The sequence below is a fragment of the Triturus cristatus genome, chromosome 11, assembly GCF_964204655.1.
Source record: "Triturus cristatus chromosome 11, aTriCri1.1, whole genome shotgun sequence".
Classification (NCBI taxonomy): Eukaryota; Metazoa; Chordata; class Amphibia; order Caudata; family Salamandridae; genus Triturus; species Triturus cristatus.
In genome coordinates, this window is record NC_140594.1 from 154,821,520 (window position 1) to 154,841,894 (window position 20,375).

At 44.0% G+C, this 20,375-nt stretch overlaps 1 pseudogene; it reads left to right on the forward strand.

Annotated features, from left to right (window-relative positions):
- Positions 1–485: 485 nt before the first annotated feature.
- On the forward strand, positions 486–3,041 carry LOC146783789 (hydroxycarboxylic acid receptor 2-like; annotated as a pseudogene).
- The last annotated feature ends 17,334 nt before the right edge of the window (positions 3,042–20,375 follow it).

Sequence of the window (20,375 nt, forward strand, 5' to 3'; positions counted from 1 at the left end):
AAATCAAAAAGAATATGTGCCGCATCTCCACCTCTGTCCAGTGCGACCCTTATCTCCTCCAGTGCTTTAATCAGAGCTGACTGTGCTATGCCCAGACCTGAAACCGAATTGAGGCTTTTCCAACTATTGATTATTTTGTATATACTGTGTGAGTTGAGAGTTCATAACTTTTTCAACTAGTTTTGAGGGAAGCAGGAGGTGCAAAATGGGCTCATAAATGTTGGGATCAACTGGGTTCAGGCTGGGTTTCTTTAGGAGCGGGAGAATATAGAGGCAATTTTCCACTGAGTGGGAAAAACTCCGGAGATAAGCATGGAGTTGAAGATGGCTGCGAGATTTGGGCCTATCACGTCTGGGATTAGTTTCAGAACCGAGGGAGGGCAAAGATTGGAAGGCGAGCCAGACTTTGCCTTGCTGACCATGATGGCTATCTGCTCCACAGTAACAGGGGAAAATTCAGTGAAGGAGCCTACCTTATGAGAACCATGGAAGGTATCAGATGTGACATCAGAAGGCGTAGCAGCCTCAAACTTGGAATAAACTTGATTAGCCTTGTCCTTAAAGCACTGTGCCAAAGTGTTCGCAAAAAGCTTGCGTTTTGTTACTGGAATTATTGCCAGGAAGTTTGGTGAGTTTGGATAACACTTGGAAAAGCTGTTTGGTAGAATATTTCGCTATCTCTATTTGCTAAGTGAAATAGTCGCTCTTTTCCTTGATTAGGAGGTTTTTCTATTTAGACAAAGCCTGCTTATACCGAGAGTTCTCCAGCAAATCATAATGCGACTGCCGGCGTCTTTTCTTTCTCCTGCAGTTTTGCTTTTCAAGCCTAAGTGCTGGTGCGGACAATGCCAAGTGGAGCCAAACGACGCCACCTTCTAGCACGCGAAGGGATTACTCTAAAACTTGCCAATCCATTCTGACAGCTAGGTAAGGAATCTGCAGACAGAAGTCTCTTTCAGATGTCAATATATTATGAGATGGAGAAGCGCACTATATACTTCAAGGGTCCTTTTTAGGTCTCGCCTGACCCAGCGCATGCGCTGGTCTGGCGAGACTTATTGAGAGGGCTCCAAAAAGTGCTACCAGGCCAGCCTAGAGCTACAGTGCATGTGCGCGGGCGCGCGCACCGCGCTTTACCGCGATTACTTTCACTTTCGCGGCCGCACGGTTGCTTTGGTGTTTGATCGTGATCGCCATCACTTTCGCAGCCGCAGGGCCGCTTGGCATAGCCAATAGGTCTCGCTTTTGTTACCTTATAAGTATTTAGTTATGCAACTGTTGCATGGCTAAACACTTATAAGGTCCCAAAGGCGAGACTTATTGGCCATGCCAATGCTTTTTTCTAGTTTTTTTCTGGGATGGTGGAGCATGATATGGGACAGCAGGACAACAGAACACAACAACCCTCCTTATATTTTTTATGGTTCATAATTTTGCGCTACACTTGAAGCTAAAGGCAGCCCATGGAGATGTTTAAACCCCACTGACAGCAAAGGTTTCTAAAAATATGTATGAGATGAAAAGCCTTGTACACAATTCAAAAGCCATGTACACAATTAAAAAAGCCAATCAGAAAGGTGTACACGCAGGTTTACGGCACCTCATAGATGCAGTATCTCTTGTTTATCTCATCACTCCATCATGCCACCCCACCGGTGTGTTATTAGGGAAGTGTGACATTCACACCCCCTGCATTTCACTGACTAAGATATATCCCTAATCGGAGGCCTACATGGAAATGAAGGTTATAGCCTATATAGTCAAAACAGTTTTGATCCCCATATGCCAATATCAAAGACAGAATAACCAAAAAGTTAACTTCTCTGTTATTCTTCTACAACCAGCACAGGGATGTGCATATTTAGGAACAAAGGTATGGCTGTTTTAGAAGGTGGAACCTGTGATCACTGTTAATTCTGCATTTCACCAATATTTCTGTTTTGTTTCAGAAACCCTGAATGGGAATGCCTCCAGTCTCTTCGTGGAAACCCTGCGTGCATTGCCAGTGGCAGTGGTGCTCATGGTTGAGTTTGGCATCGGCATCGGTGATGGAGCAGCCCTCTGGATCTTCTGCTTCCGCATGACACAATGGACGCCCAGCACAACTTACCTCTTTCACTTGTCAATGGCGGACTTCATGCTCCTCTTCTTTCCCCCATTCCGGGTTCATTGCTTCTTGCACGCCAGTCGGTGGCACTTCGGTGATGTTCCTTGCAGGATCATGCTGTTCATGGTATCCCTCAACCGAGCTGGAAGCATCTCTTTTTTGACATTGGTGGCAGCCGAATGATATTTTAAAATTGTGCACCCGTATCACCAGGTCAACAGCATCGCAAAGAAGGAAGCCATAGGGATAGACGCTCTCATATGGAGGTCATCGTTGCCATGACCGCCCATATTTTAACAGAGACCCATTTGATAAATGAAGAATTCGCAAACAGAACTCTTTGTGAGACTTTCGACCTCAACCAGAAGTTTAGCCCGACCCAGGTCTGGCAGAACATCTTCATGGCTGAGTGTGTTGTAGCCTTGGTGGCCATACTGTTCTGCACCCAATCCACTGTGTGCCAGCTAAACACTCGCCAGGTGGAAAGACAGAGCGGGATCCAAAGAGCGGTCAGATCAGTCACCGTAGTGTCCTTTGACTCCGCATTCTGTTTTCTCCCCAGCACGGTGGCCACCATCGCTGTCTGCATCTCCAAAGCTTAAACAAATGCGACGTCTTTCAGATATCTTGCTTGCTGTTTGTTTACTCATTATCGCTCACGTATTTGGACAGCGTCCTCAATTCCATGGTATTTTACGTCTCCAGTCCTACATTTCGAAGCACATTAAATATAAGTCGTGTTCCAAACTTCATCAGGAAACGTAGACACCAGTGGGGAGAACAAAATGACCCAGTTAAAAACAGGATGGATGTCTTCAACATGGACACTGTGGAAGTCAACATCATATTCAGGCACCTTAGCTTTGTCAGCTTTCATGCACGCGCTTTACTTAAGACCATTCCGAGTGGTAAACCCCAAACTATTTTCTGCTGAAGTTTAACATAGTGACGGAATATGTCTTAGCACAATTGAAGGCAAATTGGTGGGCCTTCCCCTGGTTGGACATGAAATGAAGCTATCATTACATACTAATGATCCCATTTTAATAGGAATCCTGTTCAGTCTCTCTCTTTAAAAAAGTGGTTATTAAACAACTTGGATTATCCGGAGGGCTCATCTTATCGAGGAAAGACTTGAGGACCACATGTAGGAAGCATTTTTGCAGTCGGAACCGACCGATCGGGCTGTTTGCGACCGCATAAATGCTTTTACAAATGTACAAAACACAAATTGTGATTGGGTAACTACTTACCGAATCGCAATTTGTGTTTGAGATTCAGGATTTGGTGGGGGGGGGGGAGGAGGAGGGCGTCCCTTACAAATACCGAATCTGAATGGGATGCTTGTATGTTTTGCTACAGAATTACGGTCACAAAACCTTCACAATTTACTATCTCCTTGAAGGAGGTGGTAACTCATTCGCAAATGGGCAGGGGTCCACATTGGACCCCCTTACCTACCCCTTGCTATTTGAGGATTGGAAACAATGAGCAGGCAGTGGTCCCATGGACTACTGCCTACTCTTAAAAAATGAAACATAGTTTCATGTTTTCTTTTTAAATGTATCCCGATTTCCTTTAAGGAGAATCAATTGCATTTGAAAAAAATACACTGTTTTATTTAAAAGCAATCACAGGAATGGCAGACCACCATCTTTGTGATGTCATCGATTCCTGATTGGTTGGAAATTGAGCCCTACATTATTCTGCGTGAGGTAGGTCTATTTGTGTCCCACAATGAATCGCTAATGAAACTCAAAAGAGTTTCATACATTAGAGGTACCGATTTCCTAATTGTGATTCAGAGAGAATCGCTATGATGAAATCGGTATTGCTAATGTTAGTACATCTGGCCCTAGTGCCTTGCGGTTACTTGAGAGTGATGCTGTTAATGTTATGTAATTAGTGTAAGGCAGGGAAATAGCGTCAGGCTAGAAACAAGAACATAGTGCTACAAGATTAAAGAGGCAGCAAAACGTCCAATATCACAGATGTCATTTATTCACAAAATTAGAACTTATTTTGTCCTCTCTACAGAACACAGGTAGCTTGTCCAGCCTTCCACTAATTACACCCCATGTTAATGCAGTTCAATCAACCCTAACTAAAATACAAATTACCTAAATAAAGACTGGAATCGGGCAGCAAAATTGAAACTATGTGACAATATCAGACAATAAAAACCGAACCGAATGCATCAAAATAAATTCTCTCCTAATTTAGGACAGGGTTGAACCAGTCTTCAAGTTCCACTGGCGAAATATTTGGGGTAAACTTTGACTGGTGGAATAAATTGCATATCAACATTTATTTAGTTTTTCTATTTCCCTGGTCTTTATATTTGTTGTTTACATTTTTCAGACGTTATATTGTGACCAGTATGTGGGTAGGCATTTATGATTTGCGAAAGGGCTGTCATATACAGTGGTGGTGCTGGCCATTGGTACCACTTCAATATAGTCATTGGGGTGTTAGCGCTTTACACAGTGTGCAAATTTTAGAGACCATAAAGCGCTACCGGATGGATCAAGTTCCACACCATACTCTTGTCACAAATTCCAGACTCTTGTCACAAATTAAATACATTTACTAGTAAGTGAAGCACATTAGGACAAATAATACTCACAAAACAAAGATGGCAATCAGCGTTAAACATCTGAAATGCAGACCAACATAAGCTAATGTCAATTTAAGTGTGAATAAATATAATTTCATTCTACAAATAACATCACAAAATATGATGCTACAAAAGACATATGTTAGTTGAACCTGTTCTTATGGCTTTAACATATTGTGCATCTACGTACCTTGAGGTTGTGACTTTTCTAAAACAAATATTTCTTGCCATCACATTTCAATATTAGGAGGTGGTATACCTCATTTCAACGTCCAATTAGGGTCAGACTTTTACAATATTTGTGCACCTCATAAATTAATAAGCAGATGTTTTTACATGTGTGGGTTTAACAAACTTTGGAAGGACTTTCCCCTTTCGCCTTCTCATGTGTCCTTGCAAAAGTTCAAGTGAAGAAATGCGCGCATTTCGCAGTTGCGCATAAACACAGATCTGTCCAAAATAACAAAACAGCAGTGCTTGGTTAAAATGCATATTCTGTGCTTAAAGTTAAATTACACCTGACAATTGACTTAGCAAAATATGTATTTGAGCAGGGATGCAAAATGCAAGGCTATGTTCTGAATTCCTGAATCTACTTCCACAACCGGAGGGGAGGTGGGGCTGCAGCGCCTTCTGCCCCCCAAGTTCGAGCGCCACTAGTCATATAGGATATGCAATAATGCCATTACTCCTCCCAAGGTATGCCCTTCTCCCCTCCACTCACTCAACACAAACCTCATAAGCAGGAAGTTTGCTCCGGTTCAGGGCACATGTGTGTATGCATGTTTACACACTAATAGCAGCAGACCCCCACATGTAGACCATCACCGTTTCTCTTTCTCCCACATTATTTAAGAGACCAGCATGTTTCACACGTCCTATTGTTTTCTGAAGGTCAAAGAAATGAGGTGCGTCAATAACGTGGTAGGAAATTTCAGAAACTTTCAATGTGACTTCACACAGCCTGGAGTACACCAGCAGATGAGAAGGGAGTTCATCAATTCTGGAAATCCCACACCTGCATAGCTAAATATTTCTTTGGGCTAGTTTACTGAAAAGTAATGACATATTTTGAAATATTTAGTAATATTTCCTTTTTTTAACAACCCATAATTTGAATAAAGATGAAAATGTAAACATACACTTGAATTTTGACCTAGTTTGGGGACAATGCTGTCAGAGAGGCCTAACTCTGACCTGAAAGGTAACATGTTCACATCTGTGCTGTGAGTCTCTAGAAAACAGGGGTTTATCATCCATGTGAGAACAGCATTAGGAGACATGGGGTAAAAATGACCATATGCTCCTCTGCTGCCCAGAGCTAAGACAATAATGGTGCAAAATAGTCAAATAAATATTACAAATGCGCAAAACAGGCTTGACGCAGAAACCTATATGTTTGGTACGACTGATCAAACTACACGAATGTGCAAACACAAATCTGAATGGTACGTATAATGATTCTCTACAAAAGGAACCTAAATTGACATCTCTTGTCAGTAATCTATTTTAGGGGTCATGGGCCTTAGTGCAAGCAATGGAACTAGGCGCTCCAGTGTTAGAACCCGGGCCGGGTAGGCGAAGCCGGACCCAATAGGGGCCCGGGCAAAACGCCGTCCGGGGGCGGCGCCCCTCCCCCGGCCACCCCCTTTCAAGCATTTGAATAAAGGCTAGGCCGACGGGGGCCAGGATTGGCCCCGGAGGCGCGAGCGAGCCCCCCCCCCAATCAGGGGTCGAGCTCAGGGGCCAGGGGAGGGAATAAAAGGGGGGTCACCGGGCTAGTGATCACAAATCCCCCCCCCCGGGCCAAGGGCGAACAAAGAAGAATCCCACCCACCCACACCTAAGAGTCGGGCGTCGCAGCTGCAAGGTGGAGGGTAGCGGGGCTAGACAGACTAAATTAACAAAAGAAAGGGGAGAACCCATTAGAAGATAGATGAGAGGCTCTCGCAGTGCCTTGGGGATGCCGCACGGCAGGGGCGCTGAGGGAGCCAAAAGGGCGGCACGCCGCCAACAAGGATTAGAGACAATGCTCTCCCCATGACCCTTGGGATGCCTCATGGCAGGGGCTCAGAAGGAGACAAAAACAAAGGACCCAGTCACAAGAAGTTAAAGTAGATACACAAGAAAGGCCCTTGGAATGCCAGCCGGCAGGGGCCTCTGGGAGAAGGGAGGGCCCATGTAAGGACACAGGGCGAGCGGGACGGCACTTGCGGCCCGGACAGGTCCAAACGGAGACCCGCCCAATCGGTAGCAAGCTGAAGCCTAAACCCGGAAGCAGGGTTCCCTCCCCTCCCAGGTGATTGATAAAGCTGGGGCAAGAATAACCATGCAACATGTACATAACCATGAACAATGCGTTACAATTGTATAACGTTTTTGTGATATGAATAAACTGCGACCTTTTCAGGCACCCAACAGAAGTTGTCAGTGGTGATTTGAGGTAGCAGAGCATAGCAGGATGGTACGAGGGGGGGGAAGCAGGGAGGGGAGATCCGCCGCCTGGATGGGGTTAAAATACTGCAAAAAATCACACCCCTGGACCCCGGTGTCACTGCACTAAGGTAATTTACAGGAATTCAAGTTTCTCATTCTACTCGTCTTTCCTTCTTGCCTCTCCAGCTCTACCCTGCTCTCTTCTCATCTTCATCCATTTAATGATCTGCCCTCTATCTCCTTCTTCTCTCTCTCTTCTCTCTTTTCTATCACTCATTTTCATCTCCTTTCTCTCCTTATTTCCGGTTCCTTTCTGCCATCTTATCCTGCCGTTCTTTCTCCCTCTCATTTTCTTTCATCCCCTTTTCATCTGCTCTTTACTGTTCCCTTATCTCCACTCTCCCTGTGCGGGAAGCGTAAAGAGCCAAGACCTGGCGTGAACCGTGTTTAAAACTAATCAGAACAGGCGGTCTTTGAAACAGCATCAACTGGTGCAGGGCAGGCTGGGGCCCCTCCCACCTTTGGGCCCCGGTGCACTGCACCGGCTGAACCAATCGTACCTACGCCCGTCTCTTGTAACTCATTCGTGCAATAAACTATAAACAGGTTCTTCGATGCACTGGTCATGGCGAGCAGCTAATAGCCAATGGGTAGGAATCGAGAGTAGATCTGAGATCTCTGACCGCATCCATTCATTTACACAGAATGCAAATCTATAAATAGGAAGAGACTGCATTTATTGAAAGTTTTATTGCCGTCTAGACATAATTCAACGTAAAATGTCAGAAATGCCAGTGTGGATGCTTTCAGTAAGATCATGGAACACTTCCATTTCCTGTCAAGCCACATAATGTTGGAATAAAATTAACAAAAACGAATAAACTAACTTGTTATATAATTTTATAAAGTATCACATTTCATTTGGGATTAACCAATTCATACGCACCCTCGCCTAGCCGGTCCCACGCGTGGTTTACGCTGTGATTCTCTCCCCCCCCCCCCCCCCCCCCACCCCCCCGGCCCCTCCTGATGATCAGAAATTCATCTCTGTCTAATCAACGCCTCCTGCAAAATCAGGTGTTTCCCGTTACTGGCGGCGCCCCACTGGAAACTCCACTGGAAACTCCTCCTACTCAATACACGCATCTCCAAAACTGCCTCGAAAAGACACCTGATCTAACTCGAAGAATCGCCCCCCTTGGTCCACCTTAGAAATGACATCATGCTGTTCATATAATCCGAGGTCTCAGACATTTTCAGAAACAAAAGCTACTTATGTTCAATGAAAGGCATTCCGAGCTACCGATGTCACTAGGGCTGTAATAATAGTGGCCACCTCACACAAGATTACATTATTACTGTCTTTTGCAACATCACCAGAAGGTGTCGCCTCAGTGCACCAGGCACGGTTGTGAAATGTCTCTACATGGGTAATCTATAACAGCGATAGATCCTATGCCCATGGCACCATGTTAACAATATTACAAATAAATCTTCCCAACATCTCATGATTTATGACTCAAGTATTAACTTTAAATATGTGTCGGAAATTCAACCATTGTTCTCCACACATCAGCTTAGCAATTCTGAGAATACACACATTTGTGTCCCGAATTCACACTTTTCAGTTTCAGTATACAGATATTAATTCAGCCATGCGCAAGTTTCTAATTGTTAGGCTGGGCTGCACACAGGAGAGCATCTTACAAGTAGCTGCAGAGCTCCCAGTACCTCACGAGCTACTCATTGGAAAAGCATGGTATAGATCCGCGATACTCAAAGTGCAGCCCAGGGGGGCGCCTACGGCCCTCCTGATCTTTAAATGTGGCCCCATGGTGGCATGGACATCCATTTACCAAAATGTGAGGGGGAGCGGAAATGACATCACACACCCTTTGACCTTATTGACATCAAAGGAAGTGGCATCATAAGACCTTTGACCCTGAATCTTCCAAGGAAGTGATGTGACTGGACCTTAACTCGGGTGACATCACAATAATTCACACCACTGAAGTTACATTATTACTGTGTCATTAATATAACATACAACACAAATGTCTCTTTTGGATCCACCTATTTCTGGGTGCTGACAATCTATTAAAGTAGTGGGGTGTATGTAATACTATACTTGCACTAAATTGTACTGAGCAAAGCGAAGGAACCAGAGCTCTTTTGCATGGGTTCAGAGCTAGGGGGTTCTCCCGTAAGAAGTTTTTCAAAACATGGGTCAAATAGTGCATTTCAAAGCAAACGTTTCACATAAATCTGCTAAAAAGCCACGGGCTATGAAAGGGCACTCATTGAATATACAAGTCCTTTCATAGTGTGCCAAGCCAATGAAACCTTTGGTATGTGTGCCCCCATATTGCAAAACTAACCTCCATTGTGCCAGGGCCATTACTTTGCAATGGGTGCCAGTCATGGAATTTTGCTATTAATGTTATCCACATACCATGGGTGACCCTTTTGACAAAATGTACCTCTAGATGCTCGGGACAGCATTTTGTCATATTTGTCCCCCCTCCTATATGCTACAACTGTCATTCTTTATGCCAAGAATCACCTCCAGCGTGCTAGCATGAGCATTTTTCCATAAGTGTCCCATACCAGGAGTTACCTCCAGTACGCCTGTGCCAGCCGTTTGCCATGGATGTCCCATATATCAAGTATTATCTCTAGCATGCCAGGTCCCTGCCTTAATTGCCTCCAGTATGCCAACGCCAGCATTTTACAAGGGACAAAAGCAGACTTGCAGGCATACCACATCCCCACTCATGATAATATTCGTTCTTAATCACACTCATTCTCTGTTACTCAACCATTCTCACTCACTTGCACTCAATCTTACACTCACTCACACATTGTCACTCATTCGGACACTGATTAACTCACAGCTGTTCATTCACACTGACTTGCACTCACTCTTATCCTCACTCCATCATTCTCACTCACCTTGACTCAGTTATACTCATTTACTGACATCTAATCTGATTTATCACCACTCCTATCAATGTCTGCTATTTTCACTCACACACAAACACTTTCTCATAAACACTCTTCCTCTCACACAAACACACTGTCACCCGCAAGCACGCACACAACATACATTTAAAAACGTTTTTTACTTACCTGATGCTCCAGTTTTCACTATGCTAATAGTGAATAATATACATTTTTTACTATTAACGTAATAAAAAATGAGCCGAAAACAATAAGGCCGAAGCGTCCCCTGTCTTTTTGGCACTACCTCTGATGCCAGGGGTCGCAAAGGCAGTGCCAGGGGTCTCAGGGAGCACGTAAGAGGTAGCAGCTGTGACTCCTGACAACCCCTAAATGACGTCTATATGAACATATTTTTAAAGAACAAGAGCATACGTTGTCCCCTCAGTAAGATATACAGGCTAGCAGAAAAGAAGACAGGTTGCTATTCATTTGCCAGGAAGAAGGGGCCCCTCCGAACACCCCCCACCATGGATAATGGAAATCTTCCTCAGAAGAATCCTGGTCTTCCCAGTGTCCTGGTCCCCAGGTCATTGCAGTCGTGATGAGACCCTCATCTTCCCTATAGAGTTGAAATGTCGTCAACACCAAGGAAAGGACAATCTTTAGAGAAAGGCACCTGAAATGCTCTGGTGACTCCTTCTCTATTGTCTCAACAAGCATTAGACGTCCTTCAATATACCATTAACCTATAAATTTACTGTATTTTTACGTCACTTCACTGTCACTTCTTTTAGATGTTTGGTTATGGTACCTCACCTGGGGTTATTTATCACTTCTATCTAAAACATGAAAAATGCGCAGTTGTATACATATATATGTATGTTAATGTTAATGTTAAAAATGACTTGTAGAGCGCACGTACATCGGGTGGTTTCATGGCGCTCTGAAAGGCTCTGTCCGTTACCTATGGAGACGTTAGTTGTAGGCTTGTGCAAATAGCCAAGTTTTGAGGGTCCTTCTAAACTTCAGAAGGTCAGTGCAAGACCAGATCTCCAAAGGGAAGGAGTTCCAGTCTGGGGGCGAGGGTTGCAAATCTGCGGCCTCCCTGACGTTTCCGTTTGAACGCAGGGGTCGAAAGGAGCGAAAGGAGAGCAGAGTGCAGGTTGCGAGAGGGGGTGTGCCCGAGTATCAGGTTGTTTATAAATTTGGGATTTTGACCGTTCAAAGATTTGAAGATCAGGCAGCCTGTTTTGAAAGCGCAACATTGAGGGATGGGGAGCCAGTGCAATTTCCTTAGTATTGGGATTGCTGGTTGCCATCTGGGTTGTCGAAGGATCAGTCTGGCTGCGTGATTCTGGGCCATTTGCAACCATTTGAGCATATATTTATATATATATTCACAGAAAAAACCATAGGTTTCAGGCACGTTATAGTTAGGAATTAGCATTTAAAAAACCTCAGAAATTCACTGAAAAAACCATAGGTTTCAGGGGTGTTCTAGTTAGCTGGACTTTTCACTTGTACAAAACCATTGAAATTCCCCCGTTATAGTTAGTTCAGCTAACTATAACTCGCGCGCCCGCAATGCACTGCTGATGACGTCACATATTACATCACTCATGACATGGTCAGTGACATCACTCATGACATCACTGATGACATCTCAAATGACATCACTGATGACATCACTGATGACATCATCCAGTGAATGTGTGTTTTTCTGAAAATTAAATATGTTTTATATATGTATATCTCAAGGTCGATGGAAGAATAAATGGGTATATAAGTGTCTAAATGGATGATTTGTTTTTGAAAAATTGATTGTGTAACTGACTGATTAAGTGTATCATAGTGAATACATGGCTTAGTGAGTAATGTTTAAATATGTAAATATCTGTATCAGTCTCTCACTTTGTGTATAAGTGGCTGCATGGGTTGGTGAGTAGCTACATGGGTGTCTATATAGGTTATTAGTTGGTTTTTTGAGTATCAGTCTGAGTGTCTGCATGGTTCGGTGGGGGGTATTACGTAGTGCATAGGTGCATGAATGAGTGACTCACTGTTTGTATGTGTTGAACACAGCATGTGTGCAGGACTGTATGGGTGGATGAGTGTGTGTATGGGTGTGTTAGTGAGTGAATGACTGTCTCAATAGTGTCTTTATGAGTAACTACATATGTTTTAAACTAGTATATGTGACTATTGGTGTATATATGTGAGTATATGTGAGAGTGAGAGATTGAAAGAGTTCCTGTATGAATAAGTATGTGTTTCTATAAGTGATTGTTTAAAAGACTAAGTATGTGTAAGTTTCCGTAGAAGTAAGTGTGGTGGTGTGTGTATATAACTGTATATGCAAGTAAATGTATGTTTGATTCTTTATTAGCATGAGTGACTATGTGTGTGAGTAACTCTATGGATGAGTGGCATTGTGTAACAGGATGTATAGGTGCATGAGTACATATGATGAGTGAGTACATGTATGAGTGTCTGTATAGGACTGTTGGTGAATGAGTGGATGTGTATGTGGATCTTAGAATTACTGAAGAGGTTGTTGTAACTGGTATTGGTATGTCCATTGTTTTGAAAATTTTAGTCTCTATTTTTGAATGTGTGTATCAAAGGTTATATTAGGGTGAGAGGAGGTCTGCCACTCTATCACAAGGATGATGTCATCAGTGATGTCATCAGTGATGTCATTTGAGATGTCATCAGTGATGTCATGAGTGATGTCACTGACCATGTCATGAGTGATGTAATATGTGACGTCATCAGCAGTGCATTGCGGGCGCGCGAGTTATAGTTAGCTGAACTAACTATAACGGGGGAATTTCAATGGTTTTGTACAAGTGAAAAGTCCAGCTAACTAGAACACCCCTGAAACCTATGGTTTTTTCAGTGAATTTCTGAGGTTTTTTAAATGCTAATTCCTAACTATAACGTGCCTGAAACCTATGGTTTTTTCTGTGAATTTCAAAGGTTTTTTAAATGCTAATTTCTAACTATGCCTACAGAGATAGGACATGTGAAGAAAGAAGAAAAAATGCACAGAAAGAAACAAAAGAAGTGCAGAAAGAAGCAACAGAAGTCCTCAAATACGAAGATAAGTGCAGGAAGAAGGATAACGTGCAGAAAGAACAAAAAGAAGAGCAGAAAGAAGCCTTGTTGCAAAATCATCCTGTACCCTCAACTTTTTCAGACGGATACTGGTGGTAACTGAGTCTGACTAGCCAGTCCTAGAGCCAGTGCTATGTTAAAAGACACTTAGAATACAGTGAAAACACCTACATACACTAGGGAACATTATGCGTTGGGGTCCCCCTGTGATTAGCATGACCTCCTCTGTAAGCCCCTAGTACATAATAGGGCATGGGGATTAAAACTACCTCTTAAAACAGGCCACAGGGCGTTTTTGCACACGTTAACTCAGGCCCCGTCCCCTCCCTTCACCACTGTGTAAACACGCCCTGTGTCCATTTTTAGTTGGGAGATTAAGTTCATTTGAATCCTGAGGGTCCCTAGGGTCCAACTAGCCCACTAGGTACCTCCAGTAAATGCCACAGAGCTGTGTTGCAGAGAGGTGTAAAAAGTGGCACGGCCTGGACCACCTCCTTGCAATGCAGCTCAGTGGCGCTTACTGGAAGCACTTGGTGGGCTAGTTAGCCCCCAGGGGCCCTCAGTATTGAAGGGAAATTATATCCCCAATTTAAAACGTGCCATAGTGCGTGTTTGCACACGTCACCTCAGGCCCCGTCCCCTCCCTTCACCACTGTGTAAACGCGCCCTGTGGCTGTTCTAAGTTGAGAGATTAAGTCCCCTTGAATCCTAAGGGTCCCTAGGGTCAAACTAGACCACTAGGTACCTCCAGTAAGCGCCACAGAGCTGCGTTGCAGAGAGGTGTAAAAAGGGGCTTGGCCTCAGAACACCTGTCTGCAGTGCAGCTCCCTGGCGCATACTGGAGATGCCTGTTGGGGGCGCGTTTGCAGAGTGCTGCACGGAGGGGGCATGGCCTCCGGCACGATGCTAGTCTTTTATTTATTTTAATTTTTTAAGAAGGGGGGCTGTGTGGTCCCCCTTCTTATTCTAATTTATTGGCCCTGATGACCCCATCCCCCAGGGCCTGTCTCCTAATTATATTTTTTTGACCCCAATCCCTAGGGCCGGCCACTGTTTTTTATTATTTTAAAAAAATATTTATTTATAGACACACCTAGGACATGCTGGACAAACCGTACGTACCTATCACCATGACGATTTGCGGGATATTCATTAAAAGGCGACTATGCATGCAATGAATCCACGTGGAATGTATTTACACTACTAGTGAAGCTCTGACATGTCTGATGCCCTACCGTGCCTAATCCCGGTAGACACCCTTGTCGTTTATTTATACAAACATGGGTAGCTATTGACGGGCACATTTAATACACATGCACACCAAGCCATTCAAAGGGGATTCGACAAAAATTCGACCAAAACTATGCAAGAAACCCCCCTCACGGTTAATAAAACACACATCCACTGCCGGATGTGTAATACTTTTTATTTTACTCTCTGGAAAGGGGACGAACATCACTTGAGAGTCACAGCGCGCTCCTGACAGAGCCCAATGCTGTGTTACACCCACCATTGCCTGCCGAGTGCCACACACCTCTGTGTTGTATTCCACTAGCTAGTGCATATGCTATGACACTCTCTAGCCCATGTGCACTGTAACACCACCCCGTGAATATGTCATGCCACACTTGTCTTCGCACGGGTTATATTGCCCCATCTAACGTGCCTTCCTCGATGCCTATGTTATAACGCACAGTGCTATGCCATACATATTACAATCTGCGATCCATATCTGTGTCACAGTGCATATGCAACGTTACACTCCCCAGCACATATTTTATATTACAACTTTAGAGACTAGTTAGGTTACACAACACTGCCCTGTGCATATTACACTCCAAGGCGCATATCGCATAGCACACGCTAGTGCCTGTGCTATCTCGCGCTCTCCAATGAATCTGTCATTGCGCACAATGTATTGCATATTATATTTCACGCCCGGTTCATCTTATATCACACTTTTTGGTGCATAGTTTATACCATACACTATATCTAGTTTTCATTTTCAATCGTGCTCTCAGGACTATGTTCTATATAACACTGTGTTCACCTACCCTTTTCACGGGCATTACATTTTGCGATAGGGGGTGGAGGGTCAGGGGGTGTTTCTGCCAAGTGAGCCCGGAGTCACAGTCACAAACGTCCTCTTCTTCCTGTATAAAAGTGAGATTATGCTGCATACTTGTTCATATTTTAAGTAGTTCGCACAGACTCAATGTTTTAAAAACAATAAAGTTCCTAATACCCGCCTTCTCTGAACAGTTAGCTTGCTGCCCCATCCCCCTCCTCCCTATCCTCTGTTGTGTGAATCCATGGAATAGCCTCCTCCCTCCTGCCATGCATGGTCTGATGTGCTGCCACTGCCCTCAATTTAGTATGATGTACCAGTCCACTCCTCCTGCCCTCCATTGCCCAATTCTATGCCCCATCATTGACCTCCTGCTTAAACTCTGTGCTTAGCTTGCTGCCCCTATTCTCCTTCCCCCTGCCCTCCGATGTCTTTGTGGATGCCCCTGCTCCATCCTTTTTGCCCACCATGTCCCATGGACCTGCCACTCCTATCTACTCTGAGTGTTCTGTTGAGCTGCCACTCCCCTCCCACCTGCCTAGCATTGTCAGATGACTGTAACCTGTCCCTGCCACCTCCACCCTGCCTGTCCACATGCCATGCCCCTATCCTCTTCCTCCTGTCCTACATGGTCCATTGTACTGCCACACCCTTCTGCCCTCCCTGGTCTGTTGTGCTGCAACTGCTCCTCCTGCCTGCCCCGTGTGGTCTGTTGTGAGGTCCCTTCCCCTGAACTTTCTTGTCTGTGCACAGGTCCTGACCCTCCCTTCTATCCTCCATCGTCCTTTGTGCATGCCCCTGCACCCTCCTTCTTGCCCATCATAGTCATTGGTCTTCTGTGCTGCCATGGCCCCTCCCACCTTCCCTGTGTGGTCAGTTAGCTGCCCCTGACCCCCTCCCACCTTCCCTCCATGGTCTGTGTGTATGCCATCACAGTCTCACTGTTGCTCTTCATGGTGTGTCTTGCTTCTAGTGCCCATCCTGCCTGACCTCCATGGCTATCTTGCTGCTCCTGCCCTGCCCCCTTGCCCCCAGCCGTCTGTTTACATGTGAAGACCCCTACTCCCTCCCTCCTGGCTTGTCTGTTCCATTGTAATGCCCCTGATCCGTCCCTACTGCCCTTTATGGTCTGTAATGCTGCAGCTTTCTCTCCTGTCTGTCCATTATGGTCAGCTAGCTACCATTGCCTCTTGCCCCTCTGTTCTCTGTTGTCCATGTGCATGGTCCTGTCCCCTCCCTCTTGCTTTCTATGGATTGTTGTGCTGCACTCCCGTCCTGCATGCCCTGTGTGGTGTATTGTGCTGCTGCAAACCCTGATGCCTGCCCTGCAGGGTCAGTTTGGTGCACCTCTCCATGTCCCTCTTGTCCTCTGTTATCCAAGTCCATGTCCCTATCCCATTTCCTTCCATGATCCAATGTACCATACTTGCGAACATTTTGAACTTGGTAAGAGGGAGATTTTGAAAAAAAACTGGGGTATTGATTTTCCCCTTTGAGTTACATTGAAAAAGAGGATATTGTAGACAGGAGACAGAACAAATAAAGCCCATTTGAGCTTAAAAACACTGGACGTTTCCTGGCTGAATCGGGTCTGTTGGCATGTATGGTTGTACTACCATTGCCTCTTCCTTCTGCCCACAATGGTCTATTACATTGCCACAGCCTTGAAGGAGGGTAGATTTTGTATCACAGGGGGCCCCTGGCCCGTTCTGTCCAGACCTGAAGTATGAGACCCTTGTCCTTGCCCTGCCAGCCGCATTTGTAGGCCGTATTAAATTGACCAGCGGGTCCTGTGTTGCTATATAATTATCCTGAGACATCCTTACCACTCAGCCAGCATAAAACCCCTGTGTAGGCCCTTCTGTTCAATATGTAGGCCTCTTTGTTAAATTGACCATAGCTCTGCAATTTTAGTGTATAGCAGTCTGAAGGCAGGTCTGCGAGGCCTTCTGCTCCAAACTAGTAGCCCCCACCCTACCCGAGTGCTCCGTGCTCGGTATCAAAGTTCAACATCCCACTGAAGCTGTCGACATACAGTAGGCTGCATCCTGGACTGGTACTTGCTTCCTGGGCAGGTTTCCCGCTTTTAAGGAAGTGGCAACCGCAGAGCGTCAAGTTAGGAGAACTGAGGAGATTTTGTACATGAATATATTGAATTCCCGTACAATACCCATTATTTTCTGCTTGCTCTATGGAACTTACGATAAGCGATTGGCCTGAGAGACTGACCTTTTCACCCAGTCCATTGTCAGCATTAAGTGGGTAAATGACGAAATGTCTGGTAAAATCTGCAGACGAAGCTTTTGGGTAGCATACGTAGGTAGATGTAGCGTGCAAAGGAGCCCACAAAATGATATAAAAAGGGAGCACCCACAGATATCGACGGACTACCTCGCCGTCTGTATGTAGGTTAACAGGCTGTGCAGGTTTTCCCCAAGAGCTGGGAGCTCTTGTCTTCCTTTGCTTAAAATGTCTTGCTCTGCTTTGCTTGAAGTATCTTATTCTATTTTACCTATATGAAATGTCATGTTATGTTTAACCATTGTTCTCTTTACTTTTGCATTTAAAAGATTTTGTATTGTAATTGCAGGAATGCTTGCTCTAAGAGTAAACGTGAGTGTTCCTAGGTAACATTTTCCTTGGTGTAACTTGTTTCTCATGATGCATTTATAGATGTGTTTTCTCTCTCTCTCTGTCAGTACATTAATTGAGATACAGAGAATATCATGACAGCTGTATGATTATCTGGATTCTGTATTTTGTATTTTATGTCTCTATTCTGCGGTTTCTTTGAAGTTGTATCTTCTCATTAAACTGCCATTGTATTCTGCCACCAATTCCATGTCTCATATGTCTGTTTTCTTCATTTTTGGAGCAAGCGTTCCTAGGCACCCCGGCTCAAATTAAGGTGCCCCTTTTGTCCCTGACTCACTCTCCTGCTCAGTTCTGTGGTGGCTCCCGGGGCTCTGGGGACCGCCTCTAGCTTCCTTGACCCGTAATAGATCTTCCCTCCAACAGCCTCTCTTGCAAGTCCTGTATTGTTGGTTTGTTGCCCCTGCCCCCCTTTCCACTGCCCTCCATAGTCTGTTGTGCTTCCACGGCCCTTCCTGCCTGCTCAGTGTGGTTAAATTGTTGCCTTTGCACTCTCCTACCTGCCTTCAATTTTCAGAGTCCGTGCCCCTGGCCTTTGCCTCTCAACAGTATCCCAATGAACAACTAGATTGCTAACATTCTATATTTATTACAAAAGTGTGGAACGCCTGACATCATCTTGATGTAATCAAAACTGTAATACCTAGAGCATTTCCTTTAGAAATTACATATATGAGAGGGTCTTATTGGCATCAAAATTATGGTTAGTGCTCTAAAAGACTAAAATAAGGACATTTTGTCTGAGTTTTCAAATAGCGACAAAGCACTTTTAAATTATTTGTTATCTTTATGTTTTTTTATCCAGTTGACCACTTGATTAAATGTTGCACTTAGGGGAGAGGATGTGGTGTTACTTCCAGAACTGCAGACTTTGCAACTGGGGAACCAGGTTGAAGTTTCTGCTTCAGCTCGACATTCTGTGATTCTGGTCAAATAACTTAGTCTCCCCATGTCTACAACCAAAATGAATATGTGCTTGTGTGATGTAACCAATGCTCATGTAAAGCACTCCAATACCTGACAAGTCTGCACTATATAACACTGCAAAAACACTAAATAATAAGTGTTTTGCACACTTCTGTCATTGGGCTATATTTGGGCTACATCTGGGTGATTTTGGGCTACATTTGGGCTCTTTTGTCTCCGGTGGCCATCTTGGGAGATTTATTTGTTATGAAGTTTCCTAATTTCCTCATGTACTGCAGTCTCCTCAGTAGGAAATGCTTTCAGTTTTTTACGTTGATTCCATCATGAAGGTATTCAGATATGTCACACATTTGCCATAAATTCTGAATGTTAGCACTCTAGTTGCTCATTAGATCACTGTAGTAAAACTACTGTTCACCATGGAAGTCTGCTCCTGGTATTAAAAGTGCATGTTTCAGTCTGCATGTCAGAATTTTTTAATGAAATAGAAGAGGATTTGAGAAGTCACTCAAAATGTGCCCTCATTTTCTTTCTTCAGCATTAATGATAATTTCTATGGCAAAATGAACCCCCTCATTGTGTTCCTTTTTAAATTAAATGTTTTAAGTGTTACCAGTTTATTCCAATCAAGATGGCTTCAGGTGTGCCATACTTTTGTCATAATGAAGACAGTAAGCGCTCTAGTTGTTTTTAAGAACATTCTGGGACATTCTGTCATTGGGCTATACTTGGGCTACATCTGGGTGATATTTGGGCTACATTTGGGCTCTTTTGTCTCTGGTGGCCATCTTGGGAGACTTATTTGTTATGAAGTTTCCTAATTTCCTCATTTACTGCAGTCTCCTCAGTAGGAAATACTTTCAGTTTTTTACTTTGATTCCATCAAGAAGGCATTCAGATGTGTCACACATTTGCCATAAATTCAGAATGTTAGCACTCTTTTTGCTCATTAGATCACTGTAGTAAAGCTACTGCTCACCAGGGAAAACTGCTGCTGGTATTGAAAGTTCATGTTTCAGTCTGCATGTCAGAATTTTTTAATGAAATAGAAGAGGATTTGAGAAGTCACTCAAAATGTGCCCTAATTTTTCTTTCTGCAGCACTAATCATACTTTTTATGGAAAAATGAACCCCCTCATTTTGTTCCTTTTGAAATTAAATGTTTTAAGAGTTACCACTTTATTCCAAGCAAGATGGCTTCAGGTGTGCCATACGTTTATCATAGGTAGGACTGTTAGCGCTCTAGTAGTTCTTTGGAACACTCTGGGAAGCTGCAGTAGAACACAAAGGAATCAACTGACAGTCTCTGCCCTTGTTGGATGTACATGTTTTACTGAGAATGTCAGACTTCATTCTCACATGACTGAGAAAGATAATGTGAATTTACAGAAAATAAGCTCTCAATTTAGCTTATAGATCACCTTCCAAACCTCTGTGGTAAAAGCATGAGAAAATATTTTTCTCTCAATCATGATATCCCAGCAGAAGGCTTTTTCACATGGTGAAAT